This window comes from Syzygium oleosum, unplaced genomic scaffold (genome assembly GCF_021117445.2).
Source record: "Syzygium oleosum isolate NSW1041296 unplaced genomic scaffold, Sole_v2.1 Sole_v2.01, whole genome shotgun sequence".
Classification (NCBI taxonomy): Eukaryota; Viridiplantae; Streptophyta; class Magnoliopsida; order Myrtales; family Myrtaceae; genus Syzygium; species Syzygium oleosum.
This window is the reverse complement of record NW_026607485.1, coordinates 27,351,545-27,363,604: the sequence shown is the minus strand read 5'-3', so window position 1 is coordinate 27,363,604 and position 12,060 is coordinate 27,351,545.

Sequence of the window (12,060 nt, the reverse complement as noted above, 5' to 3'; positions counted from 1 at the left end):
GAGCTCACGGTGGAAGGGGGAGAGAAAAGAGAGAGAGGGAGCAGTGGGGGAGGGAAAATGAGTGAGGAAAGAGAGAGAAATTTGACTTAAATAGTCAAATTTTGACCAACTTGGCAAATTACCAAAATGCCCCTCTCTAATCTTTTCATCCGACGGTCCAGATTCGATCTTATCTTGAAATCGACGGCCCAGATCGAATCTGTTGACACCTATTTTTAATTTGCCCAAAATTAATTGCACAAAATTTAGGAATTAATTTTCTTTAATTCCTAAAACAAAAAAATTTCAATTTAAATGCATTGCATATAGAAATTATGCACATTTTGCATTAATAGGGTCTATTAGAGAAGATTTAAAAAAAAAAAAATCGAGTCGGGCCGGGTCGGAGCTGGGCCGACGAGGCCCATTTCTTTTTCTTTTTCCTCCTGCGCGGGCCCAGCCCGTTTTCTTTTCTTTTTTCTTTTTTCCTCCCTTGCGGACTGGGCCTGGCCCGGCCCAACCACTTCTTCTTTTCCTTCTCCCTCGCCGGTCGCTCTCTCGCCCCTGTTCTCCCCCGTCGCTCTCGCTGCCCTGTTCGCCTCTGCTCACCGACGGCAGCGTGACGCACGGCGGCGCCGCTTCTCACCGTCGCTGTCTGGCCAGAGGAGGGCCGGATGAGCACGCCGACGGGACTGGCATTAATTGCCAGTCCCGTCCTCCCCATGTCCCCTCTCCCTTATCCCCTCCTCTCTCTCGGTTCCCTGTTCCTCTCTGCCCCCCCACGGCTCTGCTCTGCACTGCACCGGCCTGCTATGGCCGCGAAAGTCGCGGGGCAGGTAGGCCGGTGCAGGCCATCGTCACGCCGACGCGGGGAGGCACAGGTTCGTCGTCGCCGGCTATAAATAACCAGAGAGAGAGAGAGAGAGGCCGGTCGGCCATTTTTTGGAGAAAAACAGAGAGAGAGTCCGAGAAAGGCCGGAGAGAATCAGAGAGAAACCGAGAAGAGAGAGGAGCCTCGGAGGGTCTTGCAGGTCCCAGCCGGCCTCGTCGTCACCAGCAAGCCGACCGGCAACCCCCGGAAGCAGCCCCGGTCGGACATTTTGAGAGAAAACAGAGCAGGGAGAGAGAGAGAGAGAGAGAGAGAGAGAGAGAGAGAGAGAGAGAGAGAGAGAGAGGGAGCAAACCGAGGCCACGCCGGAGCAGAAAGGACAACCAGCAGCATCGCCGTCGCTCACGGAATAGCCAGAAAGCCGCCCCGACGAGCCGTCACCGGTGAGCTCCCCCCCGGCCGAGACCCCCTGTCCTGCTCTGTTTTTTTTTTGACACGGTCGGGCCGGGATTCACGCCGGCCATGTCGCGTGATTTCCGGTCCATGCCGTCGCCGGTCGCAGTCCCTAGTCTCAGTTGAGAACCAGCCGTAGCCGCCGGAGCCGACCGGTTCGTCGGAGGAGGGCAAAACACCTCAGTTTTTGGCACACGCGCCAACTGTTTGACGAAATGCCTCAGTGAGGCTGGTTTCGTTTTGGTCGCCGGCCGGCGAACAGGTGGCCGGACGGTGAGTCCAGGTAAGTGGTGAAGCTCGGCGTTCAACCAGGGGGCCGATTTGGGGGCGGCGCTGGTCTGGGTCCGCCGGCGAGAGGCCGATTTTCGGCTCGCCGCGGTCATTTCCCACGGTTCGGTCGGACCGAGTTCGGTAGGCACGACCCGTTCAACGCCCGGATCGGATCCGTTGACCCGGGTCGGTCTAACCGACCCGATTCAGCTAATCCGACCCGGGTCAACGACCGGGTCGGATCTGTTGACTCGGGTCGGTTCCGACCGACCCGGATTAACAGATCCGACCCGGGTCAACGCCCGGGTCGGATCCGTTGACCCGGGTCGGACCTGACCGACCCGACCCGACCCGGTTATTATTATTTTTTTTTTTCCTAAAAAAAAAATTTAAATTTTTTTTTCTTTTCTTTTTTTTCCTCCGTATTTATATATTTATATATATATATTTTTTTTTTTAAATTTTTTTTTTAAAAAATTTTTAAATTTTTTTTTCTTTTAACTTGTGTGATATATTCTAAATGTTTAATTTATTGTAGTATTATTATGCATATTTTTGTCTTGCTTAAATTAGACAAGCCTGAGGTTGCGCGGTAGTATTTTGCATGTTAGTTTTTATTACCGTTGTATTGTTATGCATGTTTTTAATACAATTGCATGAGTGTTGTGTTTTTGAATGTCATCTGACTTAGTTAAGGTTAGAACCTTAGGCTGCATGAATTGTTGTGTTCCTGACTGCTGATCGTTTCTGATTATGCACTCGCTTGATCACCTCACATGTTAGGAGAAAGGTCCTAAAATCAATCCAAATTGCTCGACAAATGTTTTGAAAATGAACGAGGGTAAAATGGTACCGAAAGGGCATTAGTTATCCAACTAGTGTAACCAAGTCCCCGAACTCATTTAATCTCTGGTTCGTAGGAATAGGGTGATTCTCCCATCACCCTATTTGGGTTTCTAATCGACCCACCCCAAATCGATTAGTGGCGACTCCTTGATATAAACCACTTGCATGTTAAAAACTTAAACCCTAAGTCGCGATATGGTATGGGCTTGGGAGAGCCCGAGTTAAGTCCCGAACCTAGACTTAGCACGTACCAGGCGAGCCCCCCTTTTTTTGCATGTTGTTTAAAAAGGGCTCGGGAGTTCGGTCGCGACAGACTGGCGACTCCGCTGGGGACTTGTTTTTTTTAATAAAAACAAAAAAAGTGGACTTAGGCCAAAAATTTTATCCTGTTCAAAATGATTTTTGTTTGGCAGCAAGGACTCCAGGTATGAACCTGACATTAAGGTGTTATTTGTTCTTGCAGGTTCAAATTGATTGTTTGTAAATTGTTGTGCATGCCTTAATGATTTAGCACTACACCGTTGCACACACAACCACACTGCCGGACCTGGGCCGCGATAGGGCATGTTAGGATGGTGTTAAGAAAGATATGACCTCGAACGCGAGCCCGCGATGTAGAGGTTGCCTTTCTTTTCCCCGAAATTTATTTCTAAAAATTGTAAAGAAGTATCTTTAGCCGCTATTCGCGTGACTATAAGATATTCTTTTCGATTTGGCCGAGGTTAAAAGGACTTGACACCAACGCGAGACTGCGACGGTCAGGCACCCTTTTAACTTCATGTTGCTGAGCCAGTCCAGATAGAAATCGAACCTCACTCCTCATGTGCATGTTGTTGCGATTGCCATGGTTCAAGGAAAGGTATATATTCTACCCCTTCTCATTTTTTATATATACGGCCTACTTATTCAATTGATTTGTTACTGTTAGGCCACCCGTTGATTGGAGTCTATATACCAGGGATACGCTTATTGCGAGCTTGTCCGTAAAAATAAGCGCCTCCGAGAGACCGTGATTTCCCCATCGTTTATAAAATGAGTATTCGGGAAGGGCACCCTTTTGTTAAAAGCCTCTGTCTTTTATATTTCCTACTAATTATGTTCGGGGATTTTGGTTATCTCCTGTAAAAATATTTTTAGGTTGTACAAATGTTAATATAACTCGGGCCATTTTTTTTATGCTTTAAATGAAATTTTTGCCCCTTAATGACACCACCGCGGCCTTCGGCCCGGTGGTATCCGAGGATGAGCAAGACGGTCCGAGGCGACCGGGTTCGAACCCCGGGGCGCCACCCGTAATGTTAATATTAATAAAAACCCTTTTTTTCTTTTTTTTCTTTGCAAATAAAGAAAATATGCAATAATAATATGACTAAGTCATAGAATGATTCTTTATTGGACATTATACTCATTCATATCAGCGTTTTCGCAGGTAGTTACAAAAAATGGCCGAAGAAAATGTCCGCCTCAATAACATGGAAGATGAGATGAAAATGGTCATCAATGCGATCCAAAATCTCACAAAGCAGGTGGAATCCATTCATGGCAAGCTCACACCTACGCTGCGGCGGTTGAGGTGGTGTTATCACCACCGTCTACCAGAAAAGACGAAGCCTCCGCCAGCGACAATAAAATGCCCCCGCTAGAGGACGATCCGCTTCCCTTTGCCGTCAGAAGCCTGAACTTGAAGTTTGTACCAATGACGGAACAGGACAAACGCCTTGCAAAAGTCGAGGGAGATGTTGAAACAAACTACAAGGCCCGCAGAATCTTTGTCCCCCACTTGACTTTGTCTATATACAAACGGGTCAAAGTACCAGAAAAGTTCAAGATGCCGGAATTCGAGAAGTATGATGGCACCTCATGCCCCAGACATCATCTGCACATGTATCATGTGCGGATGACTCAGTACGTCGATAATGAACCCCTCATGATTCAGACCTTTCAAGCGAGTTTGACGGCGACCGAAGAAAGGTTCGGGTCCTAGACAGACCAAATGAAATCCAGTCAAGGCGACCGAAGAAAGGTTCGGGTCCTAGGCAAGCGATTTCCCCAGTCGAGGCAACCGAAGGTAGATTCGGATCCGAGACAAATGAAATCCAGTCAAGGCGACCGAAGATAGGTTCGGGTCCTAGGCAAGCGATTTCCCCAGTCAAGGCGACCGAAGAAAGGTTCGGGTCCTAGACATACAAAATCCAGTCAGTCAGGGCGACCGAAGAAAGGTTCGGATCCTAGACAGCACCAAATGAAATCCAGTCAAGGCGACCGAAGATAGGTTCGGGTCCTAGGCAAGCGATTTCCCAGTCAAAGGCGACCAGAAGAAAGGTTCGGGTCCTAGACAAATGAAATCCGATCAAGGCGACCGAAGATAGGTTCGGGTCCTAGGCAAGCGATTTCCCAACCAAGGCGACCGGAGAAAGGTTCGAGTCCTAGACAAACAAAATCCCGTTAAGGCGACCGAAGAAAGGTTCGGGTCCTAGACAAACCATTTTTTCCGTCAAGGCGACCGAAGACAGGGTTCGGGTCCTCGACACACAATATCAACTATCTGGAATTACTCTACCCTTCGGCAAGGTAAGTAGCCCCAGGTATGTTTTTATTTGCTTTAGCATGCATCATCTTATATCGCATCATAAAAATGGGACTCTGGTCTCGCCAAAAATAACATTCATTGAACATGCATGGGCCAAATTTAGGTGCCATTTTATCTTTGAACGTAACCTCTGCTTGAGCTCAATCTCTGCGAGCTCACCTTCAAAGAGTGGGCATTGTTGACACCTATTTTTAATTTGCCCAAAATTAATTACACAAAATTTAGGAATTAATTTTCTTTAATTCCTAAAACAAAAAAATATTTCTATTTAAATGCATTGCATATAGACATTAGGCATATGTGCATTAATAGGGCCTATTAGAGCATATTTTCTTAAATTTTAAACAAAAATTTTAAAAAAAAAAAATTCCGACTCGGGCCGGGTCGGAGTCTAGGCCGACCCGGCCCATTTCTTTTTTCCTTTTTCCCCTGGCCCGGCCCTTTTCTTTTCTTTTTTTTCCCTTCGCGCGGGCCCGGCTGCTCTTCCTTTCCCTTCTTTTCCCCATTCAGTGCCGAGCCTGGCCCGGCCCAGTAGCTTTCTCCTTCCTTCTCCCCGTCGCTCCCGTTGCCCTGTTCTCCTCTTGCTCACCGACGGCAGCGTGACGCACGGCGGCGCCGCTTCTCACCGTCGGCCGTGTCGCCGGAAGGGAAAGTAGGCCTTCAGGAATACAGCCGGGACCGGCATTAATTGCCGGTCCCCGTCCTCCTGTTTTCCCGGCCTCTCTCTCCCACTTGTTCGCCTCTCTGTACGCCTCGGCTGAACCGGACCCCCTTGCTCCGCTTGCTCTGCACCGGCCTGCCATGGCCACGAAAGTCGTGGGGTGGCGTAGGCCGGTGCAGGCCGTCGTCATTGCCGATGCAACGGAGCCGGGGGACGCCGCCTTAAGGCCAGAGAGAGAGAGAGGCCCCCGGTCGGTCGGCCATTTTTGAGAAAAATACAGAGGGAGCGTGAGAGCGTGAGCGGGAGAGACGGGAAGCCTCCGGCGTGACAGCCGCCTCGGCCATCCATCCCAGTCGCCGGAGCCGACGGCGGCGACAGAGAGAGAGAGAGAGTGGGTCGGCGATTTTCAGAGAAAAACAGAGTGAGAGAGAGAAACCGAGAGAGACCGAGAGAGATTAGAGAGTGAAACAGAGAAGAGAGAGGGAGCCGAGAGTCCGCCGGAGCTAAAGAAGAACCAGCAGCGTCGCCGTCGCCCACGGAGCAGCCCGGAAGGCCACCCGGGCCGCGCCGACCCGGTGAGCCCCATACCGAGAAGCCCCCTCTGTTTTCCCCTGTTTTTTAGCGTGGTTGGGCCGGGACTCGCGCCGGCCGTTTCGCGCGAATCTCGGCCCATACCGTCGTCGGTGCCGATCCCTAGTCGCCGTCGGAGGTGAACCCAAGCCGCCGGAGTCGACCGGATCGCCGGAGGAGGTCGGACTCCCTCGTTTTTCCACGCACCCGCCAGGTGTTCGACGAAATGCCTCAATCAGGCCGGTTTTTGTTTCATCGCCGGCCGGCGAACGGTGGTCCGACGGCGGCTCAGGTGAGTGGCACAGCCCACAGGCGGTCCTAGTCGGGCGATTTGGGGGCGGCGCTGGCCTGGGTCAGCCGGCGGACGGCCAATTTTGGCCTCTCCGCCGCCCTCCCCGCGGGTCGTGTGTTCGGGTCGAATCGACCGAATCAACAGAATCCGACCCGATCAACGCCCGGGTCGGATCCGTTGACTCGGGTCGGTTCCGGCCAGACCGGATATCAGAATCCGACCCCGTCAACGCCCGGTCGGATCCGTTGACGGGCGGTTCCGACCCGATCCGGATTGGACCGATCCGACCCAGGTCAACGCCCGGGTCGGATCCGTTGACCCGGTCGGTTCCGACCCGGCCCGGATCCGCAACCCGACCCGGTTTAATATTATATTAATATTTTTATTTTATTTTATTTTATTTTAAAAAAATTTAAAAAAAAATTAATTAAATTTTTTTTTCTTTTTCTCTTCTGTACTATTATTTATATATGTGTATATATATATATATATATATATATATATTTTTTTTTTTTCTTTTTCGAAAAAAAAAAATACCAAAAAAAATTTTTTTTTTTTTTTTAAAAAAAAAAAGTTTTTTTTTTTAAATTAAGTTATATCTAAGTGTTTTAATTTATTGTTGTATTATTATGCATGTTATTGTCTTGTTTAAATTAGATAATTCTGAGGTTGGGCGGTAGTATTTTGCATGTTAATTTTATTACTGTTATGCATGTTTTTAATACAATTCCATGAGCTGTTGTGTTTTTGAATGTCATCTGACTTAGTTAAGGTTAGAACCTTAGGCTGCATGCATTGTTGTGTTCCTGACTGCTAATCGTTTCTGATTATGCACTCGCTTGATCACCTCACATGTTAGGAGAAAGGTCCTAAAATCAATCCAAATTGCCTGACAAATGTTTTCAGAAATGAACAGGGTAAAATGGTACCGAAAGGGCATTAGTTATCCAACTAGTGTAACCAAGTCCCCGAACTCATTTAATCTCTAGTTCGTAGGAATAGGGTGATTCTCCCATCACCCTATTTGGGTTTCTAATCGACCCACCCCAAATCGATTAGTGGCGACTCCTTGATATAAACCACTTGCATGTTAAAAACTTAAACCCTAAGTCGCGATATGGTATGGGCTTGGGAGAGCCCGAGTTAAGTCCCGAACCTAGACTTAGCACGTACCAGGCGAGCCCCCCTTTTTTCGCATGTTGTTTAAAAAAGGGCTCGGGAGTTCGGTCGCGACACCCACGGTTCGGTCGGACCCGGTTCAGCCGACCCGACCCGGGTCAACGCCCGGATCGGATCCGTTGACCCGGGTCGGTCTAACCGATCCGATTCAGCTAATCCGACCCGGGTCAACGACCGGGTCGGATCCGTTGACCCGGGTCGGTTCCGACCGACCCGGATTGACCGATCCGACCCGGGTCAACGCCCGGGTCGGATCCGTTGACCCGGGTCGGACCTGACCGACCCGGTTATTATTATATTTTTTTTTCCTAAAAAAAAATTAAAATTTTTTTTTCTTTTCTTTGTTTTTCCTCCGTATATATATATTTATATATATATTTTAAAAAAAAAAAATTTAAAATTTTTTTTTCTTTTAACTTGTGTGATATATTCTAAATGTTTAATTTATTGTAGTATTATTATGCATATTTTTGTCTTGTTTAAATTAGACAAGCCTGAGGTTGCGCGGTAGTATTTTGCATGTTAGTTTTTATTACCGTTGTATTGTTATGCATGTTTTTAATACAATTGCATGAGTGTTGTGTTTTTGAATGTCATCTGACTTAGTTAAGGTTAGAACCTTAGGCTGCATGAATTGTTGTGTTCCTGACTGCTGATCGTTTCTGATTATGCACTCGTTTGATCACCTCACATGTTAGGAGAAAGGTCCTAAAATCAATCCAAATTGCACGACAAATGTTTTGAAAATGAACAGGGGTAAAATGGTACCGAAAGGGCATTAGTTATCCAACTAGTGTAACCAAGTCCCCGAACTTATTTAATCTCTGGTTCGTAGGAATAGGGTGATTCTCCCATCACCCTATTTGGATTTCTAATCGACCCACCCCAAATCGATTAGTGGCGACTCCTTGATATAAACCACTTGCATGTTAAAAACTTAAACCCTAAGTCGTGATATGGTATGGGCTTGGGAGAGCCCGAGTTAAGTCCCGAACCTAGACTTAGCACGTACCAGGCGAGCCCCCCTTTTTTTGCATGTTGTTTAAAAAGGGCTCGGGAGTTCGGTCGCGACAGAATCTTATCCAAAATATCCAAGGGCAATCTTGTAATTTCTCAAAAAGTCCAAGGGCAAAATTGTCTTTTCCAAATTTGAGGGCAAAATGACCAAAATGCCCTTTGCCCATAAAACTAACCCTTTATTAATTTCCAAGGGTAAAATGGTCACTTTCTCCATTTCTCGCCAAAATCGAACTTTTCTGAAAATCCCGAAGAAATCTCGAGTTGCACGTTCCAACTACAACATCGTCCAAAGGCCCTGCCGTGACTTTCCTAATTTTCTGATGCCCGATTTGGTCTCTAATCAATAATCGAATTATATATATAACGTAACTTGAGCGTTTCTCAAACTAACGGGTGGCTTTTGGAGAATTTCGTCTATACGACCCGTGACTGATACTAAATCGAGTCACGTGCAATTTATTCAGACCGTAACGATTTCGGTTGTCAATAAAATCACGAGGATCAATCACTAGTTCCGATGAGTATGATCGTTCGGAATAAGTTCGGGATCGTTCGTCAATTCATTTCGGGGTCAAACGGAATCACCCGTGATCCACGTGTATGATAATGACGAATCGGCCCATCACTATCCTAAGATCGGCCTACACTGGCTCAAAATGTCACCTCAATGATTTTATGGTCAAAATTCAGTTCACGGTCGAATTCCTCTAGTCGTACGAATTTAAATCCCTAATTAGCCTTTCCCTATAGGTTAGTATCCTAGGAATGATCAGTTCCGGACGAGAACTAGCTACAAGTACATTAATAAAATAATTCATTTCATAAATCCCAAATGAGCGAAATTTCGGAATGTCACACTTAGTACCAACTACAAATTCTCCACCATATCAAACAATGATGGTTGCAAGATTCTCCCCCATGTTGACGCTACACTCAAGGAAAAAAACATTAACTTTTGGGACTACATAGTAGAAAGGACAACAATTTCACATGGAGGTCCCCACAAATGCACCAAATTGATTAAAGAATTGACTACGTAGTTGTTGTTTTGCGAAACGAAACTGACAAAGTTGATTTAATTAATTCAGTCCCCACAATAGCACCGAATTGATTAAACAAATTAAGGTTCCCACAACAGAAGCGAATATGTTCGCTAGTACCAAGAACTGAGCCGTTTTCCTTCTCTAGTACCAGGAACCCTTTTCCCTCGCGATAAGTACAGCGCAAGTGCCATAACTTTTGTACGGAGGACACTTAAGTGCCATAACTTTTTTTTGGCTCACTTGAGTGCCATAACTTTCAAAAAAATGATCACTTAAGTGCCACTTACTGAGTCTGAGGTCGTGAGGGCCCGAACTGCGGCTTTCCGAAGTCGAACGGTGACCTTCCCGGTGAGGCGAGCACTACCAGCTTGAAGAGGGGGTGTCGGTGAATCATTACATGGCCTCCGTTCGTCTCGAAATTTCCGTTTTAGCCTCCGTTGACGAAGGTAGAAATGCTTCGTAGTCACACAATTTATCGAACCGATTTGTGTGACTACGAAGCATTTCTACCTTCGTCAACGGAGGCTAAAACGGAAATTTCGAGACGAACGGAGGCCATATAATGATTCAGCGACACCCCCTCTTCAAGCTGGTAGTGCTCGCCTCGCCGGGAAGGTCACCGTTCGACCGAAAAAGCCGCGATTTTAGGCCCTCACGACCAACCCCTCTGACAAGCTGGTCGTGAGGGCCCGAAACCGCGACTTTTCCGGTCAAACGGTGACCTTTCCGGCGAGGCGAGCACCACCAGCTTGAAGAGTGGGTGTCGGTGAATCATTACATGGCCTCCGTTTGTCTCGAAATTTCCGTTTTAGCCTCCGTTGACGAAGGTACAAATGCTTCGTAGTCACACAAATCGGTTCGATAAATTGTGTGACTACGAAGCATTTTTACCTTCGTCAACGGAGGCTAAAGCGGAAATTTCGAGACGAACGGAGGCGATGGAATGATTCATCGACACCCCCTCTTCAAGCTGGTGGTGCTCGCCTCACCGGGAAGGTCATTGTTCGGCCGAAAAAGCCGCAGTTTCGCCCTCACTACCAGCTCGTAAGTGGCACTTAAGTGATCATTTTTTTTAAAGTTATGGCACTCAAGTGAGCCAAAAAAAAGTTATGGCACTTAAGTGTCCTCCGTACAAAAGTTATGGCACTTGCGCTGTACTTACCCTCTTTTCCCTCTGAGCAGAGCCCTAATTTTGCCTTCGTTGCCCTAATTTTGCTGTCAGAGCCTCAAAAGAGAGAAGATGACAAACTTAAATGATTGACGGCAAGATGGTGAGACTGCAATAGCGAGCAAGTGACATCGGCTGAGCGACCAAGCTTTATTCATATGCAATAACAGAAAACACCCACCTTCTGCGACCTCGGCTGAATGAGTGAACAATCTAAGTCATGCACCTTCTACGACATCGTTTTGGCCATAGGCTATATATGACGTCGTTTCGTTAAAACACAGTCCACGTCGGACGAAAAAATGACGTCGTTTTTCACGTCCACGTGGACTGCGTTTTAAAATATATGCCATGTCACCTTTTTTTAAATTATAAATGCCACATATTAATTTTGACCTGAATTTCTCACCGTTGGCACTTAAGTGATGCGGCGAAAATTTTTGGCACTAAAGTGAGCGCCGTATACAACTTTTAGAATTTCTAGTGTCCTTGTTCCCAGGTTAGGCCATCCAAATGGGCTATATTGAAAAAGGACGTTATAATTGTTTAATTGATATGGTTCCCTCGCCCTTTCTGAATTGTAGGTACATAAATGAATATCACAGCGCGCAGTGTCTTATCCGTTTTTGCTTTTCAATTGTTTGGTCTCGGAGGATGAAAGGGATGTAAACCTTGAATTTTAGGTTGATAAAAAATCGCCAAAATGATTGATTTATAGCCATCCATTCTCATGATAGAGAATACATATCAGTGACTCAATCGATGTGCGTCAAAGAAATATATTTCATAAGTCGATTTCATTAGGTCGAATCGACTTGTCGACTTACCCCAGAAATTAATTTGTTAAGAAACTGCTCACAAATTGAATATTCTAACATCTTCTTGCAATGTCTATCCGACGACAATTCACTTAATAATATTTTGTCACATGTAAATTTTGCTCATGGTAAAATTCTCTGCACCGTTCGGTGGAAGTACTTTCTAATTACTTATCTACTCTATCATGGCAAGTGGTTCATTTTGGCAGCACTTTAGGGATCGGACACTAATTCTCATGTAAATGACGTGGTAACATCGGAAATAACGTTAAAATCAATATCCTTTTTACTTTATAACGTTGAAAAGGTCTTGGTGGATAAAAAATATAGCAAATCTGGCGT